The sequence below is a fragment of the Pelecanus crispus genome, chromosome 8 (genome assembly GCF_030463565.1).
Source record: "Pelecanus crispus isolate bPelCri1 chromosome 8, bPelCri1.pri, whole genome shotgun sequence".
Lineage (NCBI taxonomy): Eukaryota > Metazoa > Chordata > Aves > Pelecaniformes > Pelecanidae > Pelecanus > Pelecanus crispus.
This window is the reverse complement of record NC_134650.1, coordinates 9,223,588-9,250,598: the sequence shown is the minus strand read 5'-3', so window position 1 is coordinate 9,250,598 and position 27,011 is coordinate 9,223,588.

Genomic DNA, 27,011 nt, shown 5'->3' with positions numbered 1-27,011 from the left:
CCCAAACCAAAAACCTAAACCAAAAAACTTTTCCCAATACCCAACTACTATCTTTCAGGTCCCTCTTGCAAATTGCTAACACAGTTAAGTCAACCTGAGTGCACTTCTAACAGTTTCTCCAATTTTATAATTTTTTAAAGGTTTCTCATTTGCTGTAGCTCATGTTTGCATGAGTCCTTCCTCTCACATATTCTCACTCCTCACTCCAGCTGCAGTTTGTGTCCCGGTATTTTAGGGTTTTTGTTTCCCCTTCTTAAACATGTTATCCCAGAGGCGCTACCACTGTCGCTGATGGGCTCAGCCTTGGCCAGCGGTGGGTCCGTCTTGGAGCCGGCTGGCATTGGCTCTCTCGGACATGGGGGAAGCTTCCAGCAGCTTCTCACAGAAGCCACCCCTGTAGGCCCCCCTCTACCAAAACCTTGCCACACAAACCCAATACCCAGTGCTGTGGATTCTCTTTAAACCCTGTATTCTCACCAACTGTTTGAAGGTCTCAGTTACTGGAGAAACATCTCGCTTTTAAAAAATTTCCTGGAAAAATGGGCATCCTTGTCAAATCTCACCTCCATTTGGTCATCACTTGAAAAATGAGGAGCATCAGATTTTACAAAAGCATTTCAGTTCCCTGTTGCTCTTTCAGAATCTTTTTGCCCTGAAACAAATTGGAAAAATTCTGTAGTATTTTCTTGTAAAGTCTCACCTCTCCTAGATTGCATATGATAGAAAGGCACCTACCTACCTACCTCCTACTTTTAGCCTCGAGAAATTTCCATCTACCCACAAAGAAATATGAAGTCAAAACTGATGACTGTCTGGAAGTAGTCCACTGTAATGTGACAGCTCCTCCTCCCCGGAGCAGAGCAGCAGTGCTGGTAGCCTGAGAGAAATACTGCTGACTGCAGCAACCAATTCACTTGATTTTCCTTTTTCTCTCTGGAAACAGTTTTTCAAAGCCCTCTGCAGTCAGGGAGCCTGAGAGAATAGTTTTAAAAGGTCTAGGAAAGGATTTACTCTTTGCATTAGTTGACAGACTGCAATCTCCAGTGTAGAGCAGTTAATTGAAAACCAGGGAAAGAAAGGCTGTTAAAAGGTGAGTATCATGTGAATCTTGGTTCAAGGCAGTAAAGCCCAGCTTTCAAGCTAGTTTCTTCCCTGTTTCTTTCAAGAAAAAGAGGTGCAAGTTCAATGGATAGAGATCTGAGGGTTTTTGGATGGTCATAAATCTGCTTGGTAATGATGGAACATCTCCTGCCAGAGAGAAGGGTAAGTGCAAGGTGCTCACTGCAGAAGCCCGATGGGGCTTTGATCAAATGTTTGTTAGAGTAACTGATTTCCTCTATTTCTATAAATGTATGTGTATAAACTTCCCAAATTGCTATTGCATCTGGTCTCTCTCCTCTAGCAGTCTGGATTTTGGGTCCAGCACACAGTGACATGGCCAGAGCAGAGCAGGTTGGTGTCCTGACCCCATGCCTTATGGTACCTCGCAGGCAGTGGTGGCTGCATTTGCACTTGACAGATTTGCCCAGCTGCTTCATAATTTGGAAGATTGCTTTCCAAACTGTGGTCTCTTACCTGTGTATAATATTTACATGGAATATGAACCTCACTTCAGGAAAGGCTGGTATGAATCCTTTTAGAAAAAGTATAGCCAGCGAGTCTGCCTATATACATGCTGGTGTGTGCAGTGGGTTCCCTTCTCTACCCTCTGAAGGAAGGCTTTGAGATCTCCTTGGCTGATGTTACATTTTCTGATGGAGATGTATTAAAAATTGATTACTTTTTTTTAGCAGGCTCCACTACTTTCCTGCTGGTGCTATTTATGTAGAACTAGATTTAAACATCTCCTATTTACTCATAAATTGTATTGACCTGGTAAAATCCATGCCGTTTTCCGCAAAGTCTGTTCCACTTGGAAATAAGATATAAATCTCCTGACTTCAGAAAGCTTTCTAAAAAACCCTCATCTGAGGCACAAGTGGGGTCAAAGCAAGCTAGAAACTGAGATCCAAAGTTTTCTGTGCCTCCTTCTCACCCAGGCTGCCACGTGATACCAAAATCTAACAGTGGTGTTTTCCCACACTAAATCCCCCCAACCATCAGAAAGTTTTCCTTCTCAGCACTGCTACTTGTGGGTTAATAAAATCCACAGTCTTAACAGACTCAGCTACTTTCCTCCTGCTGCACCATCTTTGAACACCTCCGAGATCCAGAAATGAGGCACACAGCTGGCCGCCGCCTCCCGGGGCTCAGCCTGCGCCTTGCTCCCAGGGTGATACTATGCATCAGTACCAAGTTTCCTATAAAATGTAGTTGCTGCTGCTTTCTTTAAGACACGACCAGAGGAAGGAGAGGTGCTGAGGGCAAAATCTCTTCTTTATAAAGTAACCTGTGAGTTACAGTATGTGCTCATGCATTGGAAATCAGGAATTCATTTCCATCCTTCTGAGGGAGTCTAAACCCACTTCTCCCAAGAGACTGGCCAAGTCAGTGGCTGCTCTGGTGTAGGGACACTTTCGTCCATCATCTGGAGCTAGGATACTGCCAAAACCAAACAAACAAAAAAAAATGATTTGGGTCCCACTGGTGGTGGAGAGAGAGAAAATACTGTCAGAAAGGAGCAGGATCCAGTGAAAGGGAGACCTGGCTTCTGGACGCTACCCCACCATTGCTTTGCATTTTGCATTCAACACCCATTCAACCAAGTATATAAGCTTTTGGACCAGGAACAAAGTCCTTTTCCCTCTCTGTGAATGTCTTAGCAAGCAGCTTATACCCATATAGATCCTGTGCCCCTTTTGCCTGTTAAGAAGATTGCAGGTGGATCATCCCTCTGGATCATTCAGCTTTGGCTGGATCTTTTCCAAGGTAGCTACTAACCCCTGTGCAATGCCCCTCTTCCAGGCCCTGCACTCCAGGATCTGGATCCACTCCAGTAGCCAAGCACCTTTACTCAACCCCAGAAACTGCCATGCCTAAATTTCAGATGCAGAAAGTACTTTCATCCAGCCCCAAGTGTATGCACACAGGAATAAGTGAGCTACTTGATGAACTGATTAAAGATTTATAGTTCTTGGAGCACATAGCTGTCTTTTGGGGAAAAGCCTGGATCAGAAATCCATCTCTGTCCTCACTAATCCACATATTATTCTCTCTCATTACTTTGTATTGATTCATTTCCATTTCATGTTGCAGCGTTGGGTCACCAGTGTGTATCTGATATTGCAATACATTATTAGCTCTCTCCTGACTCTCTTTGGTATTTGGTGGCATCTGTTAGCATAGTTGACTGCTCTCTGTCTATTTATTTAATGATAGTACCTTAATTTTTTTCTTAATAATACCAACATTCTTCTGGTCCATTAGCTGGTCATATTCTGCCTGAATCCAAAGTTAACTCTTTTGTGCCTTCTCTTTTCTTTCCATTTTACTACCTGCAAAATGTTATCAGGAATTGCTTTTGTCTCCTCTAACTTTCCAAGTGATACAAACCCCACTTATGGTGTCATCCCATGGGAATTCATGTAGAAAAATGGAGAGCAGAGAGCTCTCCTCTGCTATCACATACCTCTATGCTGCCATTCAACTACTGGAGTGAAGTATCCGGGATATTTAGGGAGCTTTACAAGCGAATACCTACCCAGACTGAGTGCCATGCAAACCCAATGTAGTAGGACAAGACTTCTGCCTATTTTCTCTCTTCATCTCTATTTTTTTGATTAAATGTTTCAGGTCAGGGATTTTCCTTCCTCTAAGGAAGAGATGGTGGGACCTGATTTCCCGGTTGGTGTTCATAGGTGTTATTTTAATACAAATAGAAATAATTTTCTCTTCCCAAAGCCCACCACATCCCAGATACTTGTGTCTAAGAGTATAGGAGGAAACCAGCAAGTGCTTCTTGCTTTCTAGTGACAAGCAAGTCACTGCACCAAACAGCAAGCTGAGTGCTGTGCTCCTGCTTGGGCTAAGTGTAGACATGGGCTGGTATTGCTAGCACAGACACGGACACAGTGGAATGACCTGGCCTCCAGCTGCCTGCTTGCACAGCCCTTGTCTTTCTCAATGCTCGGTCCCTCTGAAGGGAAACTTCTCCATGTCTCTCTGGGCATGACCCACGTGCTGCCTTTCATCAGCTGTGATGGGCTTTTAATATTTTAAAACGTCAGAGAATGTGTATCAGCCCCAGCAATGATGAAATCTTTCTTTGATGTTACCACGCTTGTGAAAGTGGTGTTGCAAGGGACCGAAGAGCACTTCTGTATAGTTTTAAATCTACTTGTAACTGGGCTGTATCATCCCCTGTGCTCAAAGCAGCACAGCATGGCAACCCCTCTCAGCAGGCTACTTTCTCAGTCTCAGCTGCATCCCTTCAGGGTGTCTCTCATCTGACTGGCCCTTCCTGAAATGCATAGCAGATGCGAAGTAACAGTCTTCTCTTGGGATTTCTCTTAATTTTCCTTTGCTAGACTGCCTGAACAACCGCGGCAATACCTCTAGCATCTCTATCCATCAATTAGAAAATCCTGTGAGTTCCCTAAATTGCACCTATTCCTCTCACTTCCTCTGGATTCACAATAACAACAGACAGCTGGACTGTGCTGTGTAACTCCTTCCTTGCTTGGCCACCAAGCCCTGTTTCACAGTTTTTGAGGACATGGCAATACCTTAACTCCAGGACTTCAGTAACCTGACTATGCCAACAACTGCCCCATCCCACCGCTGGATAGAAAAGTCTGCTGTTGGAGAGACATCACAGCATGGTTTGGAAAAGCTGGGCTGCTGGAAATAAGTGTTGCTCAGAAACACCTCTATGGGCTCCCTACAACTGATAATGTGAACACAGAGGGCTTGCAGATTATCCACTCAAGTATTTTTAGGAGGACTAAAAGCCCTCAAATTTTTAATTCCTTTTTTATTTTCCACCTTATCAAGCACATGGGCCTCAGCTCTATAGTATCCCTAACCAGAATGGAGATGAGGTCCCATTGTCCAGAGTGACAATTTCTGCCACCCCTGTTCAGACTTTGGCTCCCATTCATCTGAGAAGGGCTGCACCCCCAGAGAGCAATGCAGGTGTTGGTGCACCAGGGCTGACCTCCAAGCAAATGCAGTTCTTATTTCCTGGGTTGTGGGTGGCATCTGGTCTACACCTGTCCCTGCTGCCGTGAGATGAGCTTTGACTCAGTTCTCCCATGAGAAGAGTGGGATCTTGACTAAACCATCTTCCAGCGATGCAGTCAGTTGTGCTTTGGAGGTATTGATCAGGGGCATGGGAACTCCACCAGGATTAGTCTGAGACCTCTCCTTGTTTCGTTTCTGGTTTGATTGCATCCAAATCACAGCCGTAGTTTCTTACCATGCCTTTCTCCTCCCATACCCAGTATTTCTTCCCTATGAAAACACTAATTTCCAATACTGACTGGTTTTGACTCTTTTGACAAACAAATTTGACCTTTAAAATGTCCCATAGCCTGTTACTTTCCTAAATCTTAAATTGCTTTGTGTTTCTCTTTTTCAGCTAGTTAAATTTTTTAATATGCTTTTAAAAAAGCCATTGGCACCAGAGTTGAACCAACATCCTGTCTCGCCAGTGGCACAGTTGGGAGTAAAACTAACCTTCTTCCTTCTGCTTGCTCCTGTGTGGTTGAGCTGGATACGTCCCCAGTCTTTAATTCAAATACTTCCTGTGACAGAAAATCTATCAGGCACTAATGGGAGATGTTCCCATGGTTAGTTACTCTCTTTGGTTTGCAAAAATATTAGAAAATGACTCCCCATACTTAGCTTGGATTGATTCAGTTTCAGCTTCCAGCTACTGGGTCTTATCATGCCCCTGTCTGCTAGATTAAAGAGTTCTTTCTTAATAGAAAATCATGTGGATACTTTAGTGACCTCTTAACCTTCTTTTGGTGAAATCAAATAAACGGAAGTTCTTTGGTCTCTTACTGCAAGGCAAGCTCTCCTGACGAGGGTCAGGGCAGGCCAGCAGGGTTCAGGTCAGAGATCACAAAAAAAGAAAATATTTATGTTCTTGGCCCACTTTCTGGAAACCCAAAATAGATGAACTTTGAGAAGGGCTTGGGCACTTAAATACGTTTCCTCTCTCCCCTCTTCATGATTCAAATTAACAGAGAACTAATGTATAAAATTAATCAGGTGCTGTTTCATCCATCTCCTTCATGAAAAGGCAGGTGAACATTAAACTACATTAAATATTACTTTCTTATGAGCAAATTGAGATTCCATACAAATACAGTTAATTAAAGATTGAGACCAGCCAATTACATAAATATGTACAAGAATGAGTTGAACACAGATGCTGCAAGATTGGAGGATGGAAGAAGGAAACCTGTCTATGCCCCTAAAACCCCATTTGAACATGTTACTGCTGCATTTCATATTTAACTTAATAAAGGCATTTACTGTTAATGACATGATAAATGCGCTGGAAAACAGGACTAATTAAAATAGGAAGTTCTTGAGGTGTAGCACTTGGCAAGGGTAGAAATGGGAAGGAAGTGGGTTACTGGGAGCATCTGATAAGAAGGGCTGTGCTGGGACCCAGCAGATAGGCAGGTAGGCACCCGAAGAGGCGTCTTGTAGTCCCTTCTTGGCTCTTTGGCTTCCTGCCCTTCCCTCTTTCTTCTGGCTCTTCCTGATGCTGCTAATGAGCCCTGATTGTGCTGTTGCTCTGTAGGTCTGCAAATGAATATAAATGAAAAGGCAATCTCTGCCCAGCAATTTTTTCCAACCTATGTGCATTTGCTTGTCCAAAACAGCAGTACTGGAGTCTAGGCTAATAAGAAGGTGGTCACAGGAGCAGAGTCCTGTTAAATAAAGATAGCATAATTTAGCCCTTAAATCATAGGAGATTTGGGAGATTCTTGAATTATGCTAGTATATCTGGGTGAATTTCATGGTTTTAGCGACCTCCAGGCAAGGACAAAAAATACTGCTTTGTGTCTAAAGCCATTTTCTGCAAAAATAAGATATAATTTCTGGATACAGAAGAATGAAGGCAGGTAGTTTCAGAAGCTATGTATGGGACTTATATTTGCAAATTTTTCATTTGTTATAAAACATTGATAGGATTAATTCAGTGTTCTCCATTCTCCTCTGGAACTGACCTTCTCCTGGGAACAGGCTGTTGAAGCATTTAATATTTAGATTGCTGCGAAAATTACCTGCAGCAAAAACTGCACTAAGAAAATGGGAACATGTTATTAGGGTTTTGTTGCAACGTACCTTCATTGCCCTTTCAGTTCCAGTTAAGGAACATTAGGCAATGGAACCCCCTCAGATCTCACTTTGCAATTGCAGAGCTGGCAATTCAGTGCACATTGCTGGGATAGTGAAGGTAGGTTTGGCTCTGCCTTCCCTTTTCTTCTGTGCTGAAGGGATGAAGTCTTGCCTTTCTGGGCATAAATCACTTTTAGTTATGGGAGGTTAGGTGGAAACCTCCCTGGAACCAGGTTATCCAGTGACTGACTACTGAGGAGGTTTTCTACCTTTCTTTGAAGTATCTGGCTGTTGTCACACCCTTACTTGACAGGCTGTGTCAGCTCATACAATTCAGAAGACTTTAATGCAACAACAGCCACAAATATATTAGAGGAAAGTCCTTATGAGGAAGGGAGAAAAATCCAGTGAGTGATCACAGGAGTGTCTTGCTCATGCCATAAGCACTAAACCATAACAGCCAGAAACAGGCTGGAGACCATCCTCCTTGGAGGATTTAGTCTTTGTCTCAGAACTCCCAGAGGTGGCATGTACCACCCCACGCTGGCAATGCCATGCCGGTTGGGTCAGAGGAAAGCAGAGCTGTGTGTTATGCATACATTTAGACTATGTGACATGCAGGACAGAGGAGAAAACAAGATAATGGTTACTTTGATTTTAGATGTATAGTTGCTGTCTCTTCCAGGGAAGAAAAAAAAGTCTGTGAAAGGAAAGGCAGTATCTTTTGTTTTGTATTGTGCAGAACAGCATAGGGAGTAACACGGGAATGCTATGAATGATAAGGTAGAAAAGGAGGGGCAGAGCAGCTCCTTGAAAATGTAAGGTTTTTTTGGCCGTTAGGTGACACTCTTTTGCTACATTTCCAACAGCCAGCCGCTGCAGGTGGACAACACTAGGCAGGCACAAACTTTTTTATATTGGGTAAGCCAAGTGTAACTCTTTCCTCAGTCTACAGGTTTAATTCGTGTGGGAACTTTACAGGAAATTTGCTGATCAAGAACCTTCCACTTCATCCAATTACTGATTAATTTGATTCTCCACTTTAATGTGACTGAAAATTCAGGACCCAGCTCCCTCGTGTTCAAAATAATAACCACCAATATATTTTTCTTGATTTAAATCTCTTTAGGTAGATATTGTGAGATAATTCAATCATCAGCTCCAGGGTGTAACTATTTAATTTGTGCAGAGGGTGGCATTTCAGCACCATGGAAGGTAAAGGAGTCCAAGAAGAAAGTTATGTGAATAACAAGAAGAAAGAGAGGAACAATCAGGGAGTTATTTTACTGATACTTCTGGCTGTGCCACTAAGCTGTCTAGTGACGCTGGTCAAAACAAAGCCTCTGAAAGCAGCACAGAATAACCCCAAAGTCAGAGGGAGATGAGTTTGCCATTTTCTGGCAGCAAAGTCTGTATAAGCGCATCTGTTCCACCTACTTTTCCACTGTCTTCTAAACTATGACAAGAGGTAAATGCATGCTTGGCCATCCCTTGAAAGAGCAGCATTGAATTCTCAGATTGCATCCACACCATAATGACTCAGTTGAGAATGATGGCTTACCTGGAAAAAGCAGTAGCACTCATTTTTTTTCAGGAGCGTTTGAAAGATTTATAGCAAACTTACATCTTAGTTCTAGGGAAGTAACTAGATTAGTACTAATTAAAGACTATATTTTAGATTTAAAAAAACAGTCACTTATGGATTGCAGATATGAAACTCCCTGGTTTTTGCTCCTGACTAAGATTTTTTTGTTGTTGTTGTTGCTGCAGTCAGCAAATGGAAAGCTCCTGTTTTCTGCAGTGTACCTTGCTGGGAGGGAAATTGTCCACGTAAGAAGTGAAGGAGACTGGTGGGGATGGCATTATTCCTTTTTAACCTTTTTAACATGCATGTATAAGGGACACAGAGCCTGTAGTGACCTCTCCCCAGGTGACAGAGTGCCTCAGCTCAAGGTCACTTATTTATGCCTCTATTCGTTTGCTCTGGAGTCCACCTGTCTTCTTGAATAATTCACAAACACTCTTGGGCCCAGGAACCCTCTTTACTGAGTTCAGGAAGCAGTCAGGAGTCAGTGTTGCAATCAGCTCCAGACTGCTGAAGTGCAGAACATGGGGTGCCATATGCCAACCCAGGGCTCCAACTTGTACCTAAACAATATGGGTCTTCAAGCAATTTACACTCAGTGAGGACAGGATAGGGAATAGGCTCCAACAGGAGGCTGCCAGACCCATCCCAGTGTTTCTTCTTCTTCTTCAACCCTTCGAGATAATTAAACTTGATAAGAAGTGAGGAACAGAGATGTAATTTCTGCTGGGAGGGCACTCTGACTCCTTTTTGACTTGTTTTCCCTGTCTAGGGCCAGATCCTGTCCATTTTGCAGGTTTAACTGAGTCATTAATGCTGGAGTATAGTACTGCTCAATGGGAAGTCAGGGTGGTAGGACTGGACTTGGAGGAGCCAGTGCAGATGGTTATATTATGTCTTTACAGGGTTAGAAATATGTCTACTTGTTTATCTGCTAAGAGCTTCCCACTCACGATGCTGTTCATAAACACAAGAGCCCACCAGCTTTCTTTTATGCCAGATTTCTGGTTGTGTGGCAGAGGTAATTGGGTCTCTCACAGGCTCCCACGGCAGTATCTGTATGCTACAACTCAAGAACAAGAAATGTGAAAAGATCCGTGAAAGCACTTGCTGTAGTAGCCACCAGCCTTCATCCTCCTGCTGCCAAGCACCTTCTTTCTGGGAGGAGCCCAGCATGGAACAGGATTCACATGCCTGCTCCGGCCTAGCTGGTATTCATAAGCTTGCTTACAAGTTTTCAGAGAAAAATCAGCTTTGCAGATATGCTCCACTAATCTGCAGTGACTTTGGTGTTGGTTTTTCATTCCATTGGCATACTCATATTTACTTTCTTGCAACACTTTGGGTATTTTTTTGCTGTCTTCCTTTCTGCATATGTGTGAAGTAGGCAAGGCAATTTTCTGTTTGAATTGCTTCTGGGGAAAGCACATTTAAAACCATGCACATACTTGAAAGGCATGTTAAAGACTTAAAGGGTCATTTTAGGGACACAAGTGTATACCTTGAGTCCTTCAGTAGGTAAAAAAGGGCCATAATCTGGATGGGTTCTGATCCTTTCAGGAAAGAAAAGAAAAAAATAGCTTAATTTGCAGTAGTTTTTTGGTTGGCTATTATGGAAAGCTTTCTAACTACGAGTTCATTGCAACAAGCTGAAGGAGGCTTTCGACAACAGGTTATGCCATCACCTATCAAATGCTGGTGTATTAGATCCTGCAATAAAAGAAAAAATGGACTTGATGTCCTCTTGGATTCCCTGTTTCTGACCTGATCTCCCAGATAAGGGTAAGCGAGCTTTGCATTATTGACCTCAGTGAGTTTGTAAAGACTTATGGTTGGTTGGCTTTTCTTCTATGAACCTGAACTAGGCTGGTGGTTAGACAAGCTTTGTGTCCTCCCTTATGTAGTGATCCTGTCTTTCAATAAGATGGTTTTGCTCCCCTTGTTAGTAGCATGGGCTAAGGTGGGATTGTCAAACCTGGGAAATTATATGTTTTTGGAATACTTATTCCTGCTGCAAAATAAGCTTTAAAGGTTTGTGTCCCACAGAGCTATATTTTTGATAATGTTTTTTTTGTCTGGTCAGTTGAAACATTTGATCTTTTCCATAATGCAAAATAAATACTGGAATGAAGAGCTATACCACACTGCTGCTGAAGCGGTTGAAGTGCTCCATGTTGACATTTTCAAAATAGAAGACAGATGTTACCAAGATGTTTATGGGATGGCCTGTGTTTTTCTTTAATGAAAAATCATTAGCAAGCAAATGTCCACAGAAGGTCTGAACTTTAATGAAATGGGATTTTTCTGATAGAAGATGTTTTACAGAAACTTACTGTTGCTTTTTTTGGCAGTTAATTGGCATACCCTTTCTGTGCATATGCCCTTAATCCTGCCTGCATGATTTGATCAGAGCATCTTCCTTCCAGAAGACATTGCTCTGCATACCACTCTATGCCACATCCCCAGGGGGTTTTACTCTATGGAGATGCCCTGTGAGAGCTGCCCAATCTTTCCCAAATGGGACAATGGGATTTGTGCTGGCCTGTAAATCATAGAACCATAGAGTCATAGAATCATAGAATGCTTTGGGTTGGAAGGGACCTTTAGAGGTCATCTAGCCCAACCCCTGCAGTGACAGGGACAGCTTTAACTGGATCAGGTTGCTCAGAGCCCCGTCCAACCTGACCTGGGATGTTTCCAGGGATGGGGCATCTACAGCATCTCTGGGCAACCTGTTCCAGTGCTTCACCACCCTCATTGTAAAAAATGTCTTTCTTATGTCTAGTCTAAATCTATTCTTCTTTAGTTTAAATCCATTATTCCTTGTCCTGTCACAACAGGCCTGGCTAAAAAGATAGTCCCCATCTTTCCTATAGGCCCCCTTTAAGTACTGAAAGGCCGCACTAAGGTCTCCCCGCAGCCTTCCCTTCTCCAGGCTGAACACCCCCAGCTCCCCCAGCCTGGCCTCGCAGGAGAGGGGCTCCAGCCCTCAGATCATTTCTGTGGTCTCCTCTGGACCCGCTCCAGCAGGTCCATGTCCTTCCTGTGCTGAGGGCCCCAGAGCTGGGCGCAGGGCTCCAGGTGGGGTCTGACCAGAGCAGAGCAGAGGGGCAGAATCCCCTCCCTCGACCTGCTGGCCACACTTCTCTTGATGCAGCCCAGGGTATGGTTGGCTTTCTGGGCTGCAAGCGCACATTGCCGGCTCATGTCCAGCTTTTCATCTACCAGTACCCCCAAGTCCTTCTCCACAGGGCTGCTCTCAATCTCTTCATCCCCCAGCCTGTACTGATATCAGGGGTTGCCCCATCCCAGGTGCAGGACCTTGCATTTGGCCTTGTTGAACCTCATGAGGTTCACAGAGGCCCACCTCTCCAGCTTGTCCAGGTCCTTCTGGATGACATCTCGTCCTTCTGGTGCGTCAACCGTACCACTCAGCTTGGTGTCATCTGCAAACTTGCTGAGGGTGCACTCAATCCCACTGTCTATGTCATTGATGAAGATTTTAAATAGCACCGGTCCCAGTACGGACCCCTGAGGGACTCCACTTGTCACTGGTCTCCATGTGGACATCGAGCCATTGACCATGACCCTCTGGATGCAACCATCCAGCCAATTCCTTATCCATCGAACAGTCCACCCATCAAACCCATATCTCTCCAATTTAGAGAGAAGGATGTTGTGGGGGACTGTGTCGACCGCTTTACAGAAATCCAAGTAGATGACATCCATTGCTTTTCCCTTGTCCACTGATGCAGTCACTCCTTCATAGAAAGCCACTAGGTTGGTCAGGCAGGACTTGCCCTTGGTGAAGCCGTGCTGGCTGTATCGAATCACCTCTCTGTCCTCCATGTACTTGAGCATATCTTCTAGGAGGATCTGCTCCATGATCTTCCCAGGCACAGAGGTGAGGCTGACAGGTCGATAGTTCCCAGGGTCCTCCTTTCTTCCCTTTTTAAAAATGGGCACAACATTTGCCTTTTTCCAGTAAATAAAAGTGACTTGTGTCTTTAGAGATCATTTGGCTGTAGCCTCAGTGGAAAGCTGTCCCTGAGGACCAGTGCAGGGGGTTTGTGATCAGATGCCGGAGCTGGGGGGAACCGCATGGACTATTTCATAGTGGCTGCTTGTGGAAATGTGTAATAGCACATGTGGATTCTCTCTGTGACCATGTCTTGTTGCAAAGCCTGGGGTTAGAGATGGGCTGGCTGGGACAGGTTGGGCGACTTAGAAGTGCTCTGCACTGTTATACTTCAGAAAAAAGGAAAAAAAAAAAGAGGCCATATTTGTGTGTATGTGAAATCTGGTTGGGCTGGTATCTTTTCTCACTGTGGCTGTGTTGTGCTTGTTCTTCTGTGCTACTTATGACTACAGAGTATAATGGTGATTGTCCATTAATTGCCTGCTGATTGATTGAAAACATAACTAAGGTGTTACTGTGTAAGTCTATTTTCACTAAATTAGAAAGATTAACATTAGCAAATTGATATTAAACAGAGATTCAAGGCAGTAGCAGCTCCAAGTGCAATCACTGCTTATTCTTCTGAAAGCCCTGGGCAGAAGTTACAGTCCTACAGGCCAGTATGGGAGGAGCAGTGTTGGGTGTTAATCTTAGCCTTTCTCTGGTTGGGCAGAGAGAAGAGCTTGATGGAAAAAAGCCACCCAAGACCTAAGGGGACAATGTGAAAAAAAGATGTGATCAGTGGAGGTCCCCAGTGAGCAGGGGGCTGCCAAAGGAAAGTATTGTGGGTATGGTTGCTCATCTTCATGCTCATTTTCACTCCACTGTGAAATTATTCAGAAGTGATGGTCTTTACAGTATCACTGAGAGCCCCCCGTTTCCCCACAGCTGCTGGAAGAAGAAGGGGTGATCCAGCTGCAGGGATTGAAGCCCCTGTGACCTGCTTACTTGCAGGCTGCCAGGGCTGAGCTGGCTGTGGCGTGCTGCCTGTCTGAGCACAGCTGGGCACCGGCAAAGCCACTGCTGGTCTGGGCAGGCACAGTCCAAAATTTGCGTGCACACAGCTGGCTGGAGCTCGCTTTGAATTCGCTGCAAGCATCATAGTCTGCCTTCATTCAGCCAGTGTTTTAGGAAAATAGCAATACAGAGATCCCCATGTTTAAAAAGCACTGAGCTTGTTATCTTTGCATAGGATGGTTTCCCTGAAAGTCAGATCTATATATGGAACAAATGAAAATTACTGCTTGATACTCAACCTGCAGACCCGGATCCCTGAGGCTGGAGGAGACCTACAGTTTAGTCTTTCTGCTGCAGGTGGCACTACTGTTCCTTTTCTTTTAACTGTCCCAAATCTGAAGTGGTGAGTTATTTGCTATGGTCCAAAGGGCAGGAGAAAACCCTGACCAAATTTAACTAAACCAGAAGGGCACAAAAAGGGTTTTGAACAAAATGCGAGTGACTTGCTTGCCCTGCCCATCCCTTCTCAATTACTGAGAGCAAATAACTTGCATGTAATGGCTATGGGGGAGAGGCATGGAAAAGAATCAGAAAAGTCTTTTTGGCAAAAACAGTGAGCTTCAGGAGGAAAAAGAAGATGAATTCCACAGTGTTTGCACAAACACTGTGTGTGCTCGGCTGGCTTGGGACTTCACAACTGGCCTTGCAGCTGACACTGAGCAGCAGCAGTCTGGCACTCAGGGCTCCCTGCTGAGGACCCTTTCACATTTAATACTCACCCTTTGCACCACAGCTTAGTGGAGCAGTTCTCCACAGCACCAGTCCCCCAAAATACGTGCCTGCAGGTTTGCCCTAACTTCCCTAAGGACATATGAGAACTATCCCTTTTAGCACCACGGCAATGCTTCCTCTCCTCCAGCCCGATGTGCTGATCCCCAGGACCCATCACATGGGTGATGTCTATAAGATGGTCAAGGTCAGATTTCCCTGGCAGGATCTGGGCAGCCAGATTTCTTCCATTTCTTAAAATCCAGATCAAGCTTTGTTTTCCCTTGTGAACTGTGTTGGGGTAGTGGGAGAGAGGAAGCCAGTAGCAGTTAGTGGAGCAAATGCAATTATCAGGTAGCATTCAGGTAGGAGGAGGGAGGTGGTGGGACCTCTTCCCACAATCCCAAATAAGTCAGCAGGGGAACACAGTGTTTGGGCCAGTTCCATCTGCCCAAAACAGTCCATCAGGTCATAGCGGGTGTTCTGGCTTTGGCCAGGATAGACTTAATTTTCCTCCTAGTAGCTGGTATTGTGCTGTGTTTTGGATTTAGGATGAGAATAATGTTGATAACACACTGATGTTTTAGTTGTTGCTAAGTACTGCTGACACTGGTCAAAGACTTTTCAACTTCTCAGGCCCTGCCAGTGAGAAGCTGTGAGGGGGCACAGCCAGGACAGCTGACCGAACCTGGCCAAAGGCATATCCCATACCATATGACATCATGCTCAGTATAGAAACCAGGGGGAGTTGGTCAGGGGCAGCAACCGCTGCTTGGGACCTGGCTGGGCATCAGGCAGTGGGAGATGGGCAATTGCACTGTACATCGCTTATTTTGTATATTCTTTTATCATTATTATTATTATTTTCCCTTCCTTTTCTGTCCTATTAAGCTGTCTTTATCTCAACCCATTAATTTTACTTTCTTTATTTTATTCTTTCCCCAATCCCACTGGCAGGGGGGAGTGAGCGAACAGCTGTGTGGTGTTTAGCTGCCTGACAGGTTAAAACACAACAGTCCTTTTGGTGCCCAGTGTAGGGCACAAAAGGTTGAGATGACAACAGATCTGACCAGAGCGTGTTAAGGCAAATTTGTTATGAGCATTCATTATATTGGCTTAATAGTCACTGGTCACAATGTTGATTCATTTGCTCTCAAAATTGTTGTGCTTGCTCTCAGAGTTGTGTGATGTAACACCTTGCTTGCTGTGTATGTTCCCTGTTGTGCCTTTTATCACTGCTGGGAGCTGGATCAAGGTTATAATTTTGCTGCACTGTGTAACACTGCTTTATGATATGGTAAAATTATTGGTCATGAGACTAATCTGGTATTTGTACTCGGCATTGCCATCATCTCTGTATCTTGGGAGCCACCTCTTGGAAACTATTAATAATTACACTCTTCACCTTTTCTCCTTGGAGAACCCATCGATGGGGGAGATGCGGGGGACACTTTCCCTTTCTTCTTCTTCCCTTCACCTTCCCTTTCTCCTTCAGGCTAGTTACAATAGCTCTTGAGAGTTTTGAATATCCTTGGTGTTCAAACCAGCGTATTCCTATTGCTATGTCTCCTGAATGTGGTTCAGACCTTGTTTAGTGTTAAACAACTACTTAAGAATACAATCCAGAGATCCACCCCCGTGACAGGCACTGCAGCTACTCCAAACCCCACAACAGGCACTGTGATTACTCCAGCCCTCGCAACAGGCACTGCAGCTACTCAAACCCTGGCGACAGGCACTGCAGCTACTCAAACCCTGGTGACAGGCACTGCACCTACTCCAGCCCCGCAACAGGCACTGTGGCTGAACCAGAGAACCACCCCATGCTGGTATCTGTTGCAGCTTGTTTAGTAAGTGATGAAGATGAACCAGGGCCATCATGAGAACAGGAGGAGGAAGAGGCAGAACCCATAAATGAGATGGTAACCACCCAATCCCTGTCCCTGAGTGAGCTGCAAGATATACAAAAAGATTTCAGTTGTTGTCTAGGCAAGCACATTGTCACCTGGCTGCTCTGATGCTGGGATAATGGCACCAGTAGCCTGGAATTAGAAGGTAGGGAAGCCAAGCAGCTGGGATCCCTTTCTAGGGAAGGGGTCATTGACAAAGTGATTGGAAAAGGGGCACAAGTCCTCAGCTGCTGGAGGTGACTCCTGTCAGGCATGAAGGAAAGGTATCCCTTCAAGGAAGATGTTATATGTCACCCAGGCAAGTAGACCACCACAGAGAGAGGTATCCAGTACCTGAGGGAATTAGCTGTGCTGGAGGTGATTTATGATGACCTGAACAAGCAGTTACCCAAAGATCCAGGTGAAGTCAGCTGCACATGACCCATGTGGCAGAAGTTTGTACGGAGTGTACCATTGTCATATGCCAACTCATGGGCAGTAATGACCTGGAAAGACAGAGAGGGACAAATGGTGGATGAATTGGCTGGCCAACTCTGGCAATATGAAGAAAGTCTCTCTTCCTCCCTACGGGCCTGCATCTCGACTGTGGAAATACTGTCTGAAAAACTGACCTGGGTGTTCCAGTAACTCAAAGAGGATAGGTCCTGCTTTCCACCTGTATGGACCAGTATCTCAGCCATTAGGAGTAAGTGTCCATCTGCTCAAGAGAGAAAATTTAGTAGATACACACCATGGGGCACCCTGTGGTTTTACCTGCATGACCACAGAGCAGACTTGAGGAAGTGAGATGGAAAATCCACCTCAAGCCTAGAGGCATGGGTACACGAGTTGCAAAGAAAAACAATCACAAAAGGGGGTTCTTCCAGGAAAATTGCTGCTCTAGTTTCCAGTGAGCAGTTCCCCAGACAGAGCAGAAGGGCTGATTTTACTTCTGATCTTAATAAAGGGACATTTGATTCACATTTACAAGTGAGTAGTGAATACTACGACCAGGACAAGAGGGGCCCTGCCTCCAGTCAGGTGGAGGAAAGGGACAACCAGGTTTTTTGGTCTGTGTGGATTTGATGTCCTGGCACATCAGACCCACAGGAGTATAAGGCTCTAGGGGACACTGGTGCACAGTGTACCCTAATCCCATCAAGCTCTAAAGGGGCAGAACCCATCTGTATTTCTGGAGTGACAGGGGGATCCCAATGGCTAACTGTATTGGAGGCTGAAGTGTGCCTGACCAGGAATGAGTGGCAAAAGCACCCCTCTGTGACTGGTCCAGAGGCCCTGTGCACCCTTGGCATAAACTACCTCAGGAGAGGGTATTGCAAGGACCCAGAAGGGTACTGGTGGGCCTTTGGTATCGCTTCCCTGGAGACAGAAGAAATTAAACAGCTGTCTACCTTGCCTGGTCTCTCAAAGGACCCTTCTACTGTGGGGTTGCTAAAGGTCGAAGAACAACGTGCCAATCGCTACCACAATGATGCATCAGTGGCAATATCACACCAACCGAGACTTCCCAGTTCCCATCCATAAGCTGATTCATTGACTGGAGAGCCAAGGAGTGATCAGCAAGACCTGCTCACCCTTTAACAGTGCCATATGGCCAATGAGAAAGTCTAATGGGGAGTGGAAACTAACAGTAGACTATCATGGCATAAACAAAGTCATGCTGCCACTGAGTGCTGCTGTGCCAGACATGCTAGAACTTCAATACGAACTGGAGTCAAAGGCGGCCAAGTAGTATGCCACAACTGATACCACGAATGCATTTTTCTCAATCCCTTTGGCAGCAGAGTGCAGGCCACCATTTGCTTTCACTTGGAGGGGCATCCAGTACACCTGGAACCGAACACAGCCCTACCATTTGTCATGGACTGATCCAGACTGCACTGGAACAGGGGGAAGCTCTGGAACACCTGCAATACATTGATGACATCATCGTATGTGACAACACAGCAGAAGTTTTTGAGAAAGAGAAGAAAATAGTCCAAATCCTTCTGAAGGCTGGTTTTGCCATAAAACAAAGTAAGGTCAAGGATCTGCACAGGAGATCCAGTTTTTAGGAATAAAATGGCAAGATGAATGTTGTCAGATCCCAATGGATGTGATCAACAAAATAACAGCCATGTCTCCACCAACTAGCAAAAAGGAAACACAAGCTTTCTTAGGCATTGTGGGTTTTTGGAGAATGCACATTTCAAATTACAGTCTGATTGTAAGCCCTCTCTATCAGGTGACCCAAAAGAAGAATGATTTCGAATGGGGCCCTGAGCAACAATAAGCCTTTGAACAAATTGAACAGGAGATAGTTCATGCAGTAGACCTTGGGCCAGTCCAGGCAGGGCAAGATGTAAAAAATGTGCTCTACACCGCAGCCGGGAAGAATGGCCCTACCTGGAGCCTCTGGCAGAAAGCACCAGGGGAGACTTGAGGTCGACCCTGAGGGTTTTGGAGTCAGGGATACAGAGGATATGAGGCCCGCTATACTCCAACTGAGAAAGAGATATTGGCAGCATATGAAGGGGTTCGAGCTGCTTTGGAAGTGGTTGGTACCAAAGCACAGCTGCTGGCACCCCAGCTGCTGGTGCTGGGCTGGATGTTCAAAGGGAGGGTCCCCTCTACACATCAGGCAACTGATGCTACATGGAGTAAGTGGGTTGCATTGATCACACAATGGGCTCAAATAGGAAACCCCAGTCTCCCAGGAATCTTGGAAGTGATCATGGACTGGCCAGAAGGCAAAGATTTCAGAACATCACCAGAGGAGGAGGTGACACGTGCTGAAGAGGCCCCACTGTATAATAAACTACCAGAAAATGAGAATCAATATGCCCTGTTCACTGATGGGTCCTGTTGTCTTGTGGGAAAGCATCGGAGGTGGAAAACTGCTGTATGGAGTCCTATACGACAAGTCGCTGAAAGTGCTGACAGAGCAGGGGAATCGAGTCAGTTTGCAGAGGTGAAAGCCATCCAGCTGGCTTTAGATATTGCTGAACGAGAAAAATGGCCAGTCCTTTAGCTCTATACTGACTCATGGATGGTGGCAAATGCCCTGTGGGAGTGGTTACAGCAATGGAAGCAAAACAGCTGGCAGTGCAGAGGTAAACCCATCTGGGCTGCCGCATTGTGGCAAGATATTGCTGCCCGGGTAGAGAACATGGTTGTAAAAGTACATCAGGTAGATGCTCGCATACCCAAGAGTTTGGCCACTGAGGAACATCAAAACAACCAGCAGGGGGATCAGGCTGCTAAGATTGAAGTGGCTCAGGTGGATCTGGACTGGCAACATAAGGGTGAATTATTCATAGCTTGGTGGGCCCGTGACACCTCAGGCCATCAAGGAAGAGATGCAACATATAGATGGGCTCATGATCAAGGGGTGGACTTGACCATGGACACAGGTTATCCATGAATGTGAAATATGCGCTGCGATCAAGCAAGCCAAGTGGTTAAAGCCTCTCTGGTATGGAGGACGATGGCTGAAATATAAATATGGGGAGGCCTGGCAGGTTGATTATATCACACTCCCACAAACCTGCCAAGGCAAGCACCGTGTGCTCCTCATGGTGGAAGTAACCACTGGATGGCTGGAAACATATCCTGTGCACCATGCCACCACCCAGAACACTATCCTGGGCCTTGAAAAACAAGTCTTATGGTGACATGGCACCCCAGAAAGAATTGAGTCAGACAATGGGGCTCATTTCCGAAACAACCTATAGACACCTGGGCCAAAGAGCATGGCATTGAGTGGGTATGTCACATCCCCTATCACGCACCAGCCTCCAGGAAAATCAAATGATACAATGGGCTGTTAAAGACTACCCTGAGAGCAATGGGTGGTGGGACATTCAAACATTGGGATACACATTTAACGAAAGCCACCTTGTTAGTCAACACTAGAGGATCTGCCAATCGAGCTGGCCCTGCCCAATCAAAACCCTTACGTACTGTAGAAGGGGATAAAGTCCCTGGAATGCACATAAAAAAATATGCTGGGGAAGACAGCCTTGGGACCAAAACTCATCCATGGGATTGCTTTTGCTCAAGGACCTGGGTGCACTTGGAGAGTGATGCAGGACAATGGGGAAGTCTGAGGTGTACCTCAAGGGGATTTGATTTTGGGTGAGAATAGCCAATGAATTAAGTTGTATGATGCTAATTGCTATATAATACTGTGCATCATCAGTTCTATGGTGGCTACATGCTATATCAATGGTATTACAGTAAAAATCACCTAGATTAATGAAGAATGAACTTTGATGAAACCGAGCAAAGCGCAGCCATGATAGAACCGGGCGAGCACAGTGATAATGGAACCAGAACTGGCTTCAGCATGCAACCATCCCACACCATACACCATCTCTCCTGCCCTGAAGGAATGTTATGACAGATGGAGCCCAAAGTCATGGACTAAATGAACTCAATGAACATTTTATAGGGATGGGCCATAGACTAAAGGAATGATATTCATGTGTATATATCGAAAGACAGTAAAAGTGGTGGTGATTAATCGGGATGTATTGGAAAATGTGGAACCTGGGCATGATGTAGATGGTATAGAATAAGGGGTGGATACTGCCCTGGTTTCAGCTGGGATAAAGTTAATTTTCCTCCTAGTAGCTGGCATAGTGCTGTGGTTTGGATTTAGGATGAGAATAATGTTGATAACACACTGATGGTTTAGTTGTTGCTAAGTACTGCTTACCAAGGACTTTTTAGCTTCTCATGTCCTGCCAGTGAGAAGCCAGAGGGGGCACAGCCAGGACAGCTGACCCAACCTGGCCAAAGGGCTCTTCTGTACCATATGATGTCATGCTCAGTATAGAAACTGGGGGGAGTTGGCCAGGGGTGGCAAATGCTGCTCAGGAAGTGGCTGGGCATCTGTCAGTGGGTAGTGAGCAATTGCATTGTGCATCACTTACTTTGTATATTCTTTTATCATTATTATTATTTTCCCTTCCTTTTCTGTCCTGTTAAGCTGTCTTTATCTCAACCCACAAATTTTACTTTTTTTTTTTATTATTCTGTCCCCCATCCCACTGGCAGGGGGGAATGAGCGAACAGCTTTGTAGTGTTTAGCTGCCTGCTGGGTTAAACCACAACAGTGGGTTAAAAGAGAACAACAAAACTTGAAGACATAAATGCGCAGGGCTGAAGAAGCTAAGATATTTAGGGTTTTTATCCAAGGGAAAGGTAAGTGGTGACCCAGTCACAGCCTGTAAGTAACAACAGCAGGCAGAATAGTTTTTTAATCGAAGGGAAAGAGTATAAGTAAATTTCAAAGGCTGTAAACAGAAGCTACATAAATCCAAATAGGAAATAAGGCATGTGAAATGACATTCAGTGGCTACCCTGGGCAGGTAACAGGAGGGTACAAGAGAGATGTATTTCTTGCCTGTGTACAACACCATGTGCGCTAATCTAAAAAGCCCATAAAAATCTTCCTGCAGTTTAGCTTGATTCCATGCAGTACAGGAAGAGTAAACAGAGAGGAAAAGTATATGGATTGAGTTGATGGAAATTTACTTTCAACGGACTGAAACTGAGGTGACATAAAACAGATGGAATTTTTTCTCACCACTGCTAGCTTAAGGAAATGAAGTCTTTCATGATGATCCAATTTTTTTTATTAATTTTCATATAAAGAACACAAAACATTGTGGCTGTGAAAGAGCTAAATATGAAGCAGAAATAAAATATGTACATAAAACAGGATAACTGACAGGTTTAATACATTTTCAATTTATATGTGAATATAGACACGATTCCCTCCTGCATAAACCAAAGACCTAGCCACAGGGTATACCATGGGAAGCATAAAATCAAAGCAATATGTGGCACTTGAGCTAGAGAAAGGGTGGTAGAGTGGTGGCAGAGGGCCGATACTGCCTGTTGGCTTGATGAGAGCATTGCCTCCCTCCTATGCCTACCTCTGTAGCAGGCATCAGACTTGCTCAGGACCTGACTGGCACACAAATCTTTGGTCTTTTTGTGCAGTGCCTAACACTTTCTTCATGAGCAACTTGGATGTTCTGCTAGAATCAGAGATCATCAAGGTTAAGGAGTTGATTGTAATGGCCAGATGCGACAGAAGGCAATTCGAAGGCAAAGCTGGTGTGACCAGACCGTAGCTGTTTCCTAACAGCTCCCAGATGACCCATAGAGGCTACTTCAAGATCGTTCTGAATTGCACCAGGCTCAAGTCAGATCCTGTGGGACTTCAGTCACATGGTGCCATAAAACCACCCTTACCACCCTACTGCCTTAGCACCCTGTGATGCATGCACCTCACCTCAAATTTTTGGCTTGCTTAAAAAAAAAGAAAAGGCATGAAAGGAAAGGAGGGGGAAAAAAAGAAAAAAGAAAGAAGAGAGAGGAGCACAGTAAGGGAGGGAAGAGATTAAAATTTTCTGCACCCACAGCAGTAACCTGTCTAACTCCCAGGATGCCAAGCTGTGCCCAATGCTGCCTTTTGAATTATTGGCATAATCAGGTCGTGCGGCTAATCGGCACCCTGGTGTGGGAGCTCATGCTCACGCTGAGTCTCTCCTCTGCCAAGGCTTTTTTGGAATTTGTTTAGCTGCACAACACAGTGAAACCTCATTAGGAATAAGACCGGCTCTCCATAAAGGATAAGTTCTGATGAGTGGGTCTTTTCTCTTCTGCTTGAGCTACTGTAAGGGCTTGAATTAATTTAATACAAGCAGCAACAAAAGCCTCTCAGACAGCTCTGCACTATCCTTCCCCAAATGGCTGCTTATAAGGATTCCACTGTCCTACCCTATGTTTTTCAGCCTAAAATTTGCAAATATTTAGCAGATACCACCAAGGCCTGCTGTAGATCCTGTTCGCTTCTCCAGGATGGCTGTGCTTATGCAGCAGAGCTGTTGCGTCCCAGGGAACCAGCACACTCTGTGGTGGCTGCTTCCTCGCTAGAGTGGTTGGGTGGCTGTAACGTACTGGGAGAATAAGGTTGTGCTATGCCTAAAGAAAAACATCTCCAAGGAAAATGGACTAGGGATTTCCCATGGCTTCTGAGGAATGTTCCAATCTAGACCCTCTCATGAATTTCCAACAATGCCTTAATCTAGATATTTTCTAAGGATTTCCCACAACTTTCCAGGAATCCAAAATCTTTCTAGGAAATCCCCAGGACTTTCTAAGAATATAACTGTTGTTTTCCAGGAATCCTTGTGTTAGAAGGTTTGGGGCAATTTCCCTGGTTTTCCAGGAATTCCTCAATCTGGAGTCCTCCTAGGAATTCACGTAGTGCTTTCCAACAATTCCTCAGGCTAGAATCTGTCTAGAAAGTTTTCTGGTGCTTTCTAGGCAATTTCCTGCTACTTTTTATGAATTTTTCCACCTGCTTTTCAGAATTTTTTTTGTGACTTTGTAGCCAATTTTATCACAGCCTTTAACACATGTTTTCTAGGAAAATTTCCTGCTCTTTGCTTTTTGTGATTTCTCCCTATGCTTTCTAGGAATTTTCCTGCTCTTTTCTCGGAATCTTCCTGTTGCTTTTTAGGAATTTTCATGCTGCTTGCCAGGAATTCAACTGGTGCTTTTCAACTTGGTTGTTTTCTAGAAAATTAAACTAACTAATTAATTTAATTCAAAATTAATCTGTTGTTTTCTAGGAATTCTACTGGTGCTTTTTTGAAATTTTCCCACCACTTGCTAAGAATTTACATGGTGCTTTCTAGGCATTTACCTTTAGATTTCTCAGAGTTCACACCAAACCCTCTAAGAATTTCCCCACTGCTTTCTAGGAATTTGATGATGTGTTGAAGGACTTCATCATTTGCTCTCCAGAAATTTGGGTGGTGCTTTTGGGCAATTGCCCTGTGCTTTCCAGGAATTTTCCTGCTCCTTCCTCAGCATTTTCCTACTACTTTCAAGGATTTTCTCCACTGCTTTCTAGGCATTTTCCCACTACTTTCTAGAAATTTGCTCTGCTGCCTCAATTTAATTTTGAGGTGAAAACTCTGTAAGGCACTTTCTGCTCTGCTAGCGTGGCCTTGCTGTGCTAATGGAGTTCAGCTTAACAGCACATATCATCTGTGACCAGGTAAAACAGACCAATGAGACAGGGCAATGGAGTTGAGAGAAAAATATGGCAACTCTTACACCTTCACCCATGATTATAACTTGATTCTCCTATTGCAATTTCTGCATGTATTATGTCAAAGCTGAGATTTGAGGAGAAACTTCTGTATTTTTTAAAAGTTGATTTTTTTTCCAGTACAGTAACACTTAAAGGAGTTTTGCAATTAGAATTGCTAATGTTCAAGTGTGGTAAAAGCCAAGCACAATGCAGCCTGTTTGGCACAGCACTGATGAATTGTTAGGAAAAGGAACTGATTCACTTTACTAAATTAGAACTGATGCCACAGGCACTATGAACGTTAACATCCATGTAATTATGTGAAATATTTGTACTTTTATCTACATTAGGTATGGTACAAGTGTACAAGACACAGAGGCTGTCAGAAGAACACCCACAACTTACCCAAAAGAAAAGTTTATCTCCTTGGCTCCCAGAAAAAAAAAAAAAAAAAAGAAAGGTGTAGTGACAGGTTCCATCTAAGTCTGCTTTCTGTAGTGTATCATTAGACATAAAGCAGAATTCAGGGTCTGGGGTCTCCTGCTTGTTAATGGGAAGAGCTGGCCTGCTGTGCTGGGAGCATTGCTCCTTTGGTTGCAGTGTGAACTATGCAGCCCAGGGAAAACAGGACCTCACTGTTTCTCCCTGTGAAACAAGACATTAAGGTAACCACAAAGTCTGCACAAGGAAATGGAAAAATAAAGTATGACCTGGATAAATGATATAAGGAGAAGTCAGGCATAACTAACAGTCCCTTCCTTCATACCTCTTGCTAAAGAGGAATTTTTTTTTGGCGGGGGGGGCGCGCGGGGAGAGGGTAGCCATTTCCAGGTAGTTATCACCCTTTTCTGCAGTGCCAGAGGACAACTCACCTGTCTGAAGTTGCTCGCAAGACCTCAGAGTAAGGTAAGGCACATGTAACATTATGGTGGCCATTGATTAACCACCTTCTGCTTGCCAGCTTGAACTTCTTGTCTCAGTGGTAGGACTCAACACAGGACAAGGCAGGTAACAGTCTGTGGGGAGATACCATCATGTTTCACCCTGACAGACTCTCTCAGGCTGAACTAATTGAAAGGATAAGCATGTTTAGAAGTGGTAGTGTACCTGTTCCACTTGTATTCACATATCCGTGGTGACACTGAAGTCTTTGCAGGTAATGCCATTGGATTCATACTTCTCTCCATCCAGGGAAAAAAGTTAAGTCTTAATAGTTTAAACACTAAATCATCCCACATGTTCAGAGCTGCCAAAGGAATTGTAGAAATAACGCAAAATATATGATTTTACTTTCAGCTGTTTGAGGTTTTAATCTGAATTTAATTACATTTGGGGAGTGGAGGAGGTGGTGGGGGTGTTACTACAGAACACTAAAGCTTCAGTACTTGCCAATTTGAAGGTGACTTCTCAAAAGAGAGACTTTCTTAAGAAGGGTTTCAAGGTCAGTTACACTTATTTTTAACCAAAAAGGTGGCTCTTGAAAAAGATTCTGATCAGCAAACCCCTTGATCTGTCACTTTGGTTTCATAGATCCTTTTTAGAAGGCTTTGTCACTTTTTCCTGCTCATTATTTATCTAAGAAGCTTCATGCCTATGCTCAAGAGAGACATTTGACCTTTGTATGTTAAAAGTAGTTCACGTAGCAACCCTTTTAATAGAACAAGCACCTTCCCTCAGTAAGCTGAACTTTCACTGACATGTGTATAAACCCATCACAGTCTGGACAGCAAAACTCCACAGTCCTGGGAGAGATGCTGTTTATTCATCAGGTTTGAGAAGTAAATTACTTTTCATCTGTATTAACGCAGTTCTGGAAGTCAATATCCAATACCTCTGCTTATACTCCAGGAGATGGTTTGAGACAGCTGCATATAGAGATGAAATTCCTCCTTGAGGTCAGTGATATAAAAACCTTGGCAGTTTATTCACCTTTCTGTTTTTCTGACAGCCATTGGAGAGAGGTGTTATTAGTGAATCAAAATGTCTCAGTTAACCTCAAAATATCTCAAGAGCTTTGTATGCTGTGAGGTTTTTGGGCTGGATCTCACTGTAGAAAAGGGGTTGCTATTTCTTTTAACACACAATGGGGCTTAATTACTAATACTGTTATCATCAGCAAAGTAAGTATCAGCACAGTGTTCTGCCATACCAGGAGAGAGTTAAGGTGAAGGGAAGTCTGCTGTTACCTGTGACAGAATCAGGATTTAGCCCTTACATGTTCTGAGTTTGTAATTTTTTTTTTTTTTTAAAAAAAAGACAAAGCAAACATTGGTGATTCTGAAGCGCCAGCCTGTTGTAAGCCAGTGAAGCTGTATTCCAGCACATGTCCTAATCCATCTTATTCACAAAATCATCAGCCAATCCTTTCTACTGGTTGCGATGATCTACAAAGCTTCAAAGCAGTTTCTTTTTCAGATAGTAAATTAAACAGAATTGGTTCTGCTGTAGATATTTTACCACTTAGCGGAAGCAGTCATGTTTAAGTGAGAAACTGCA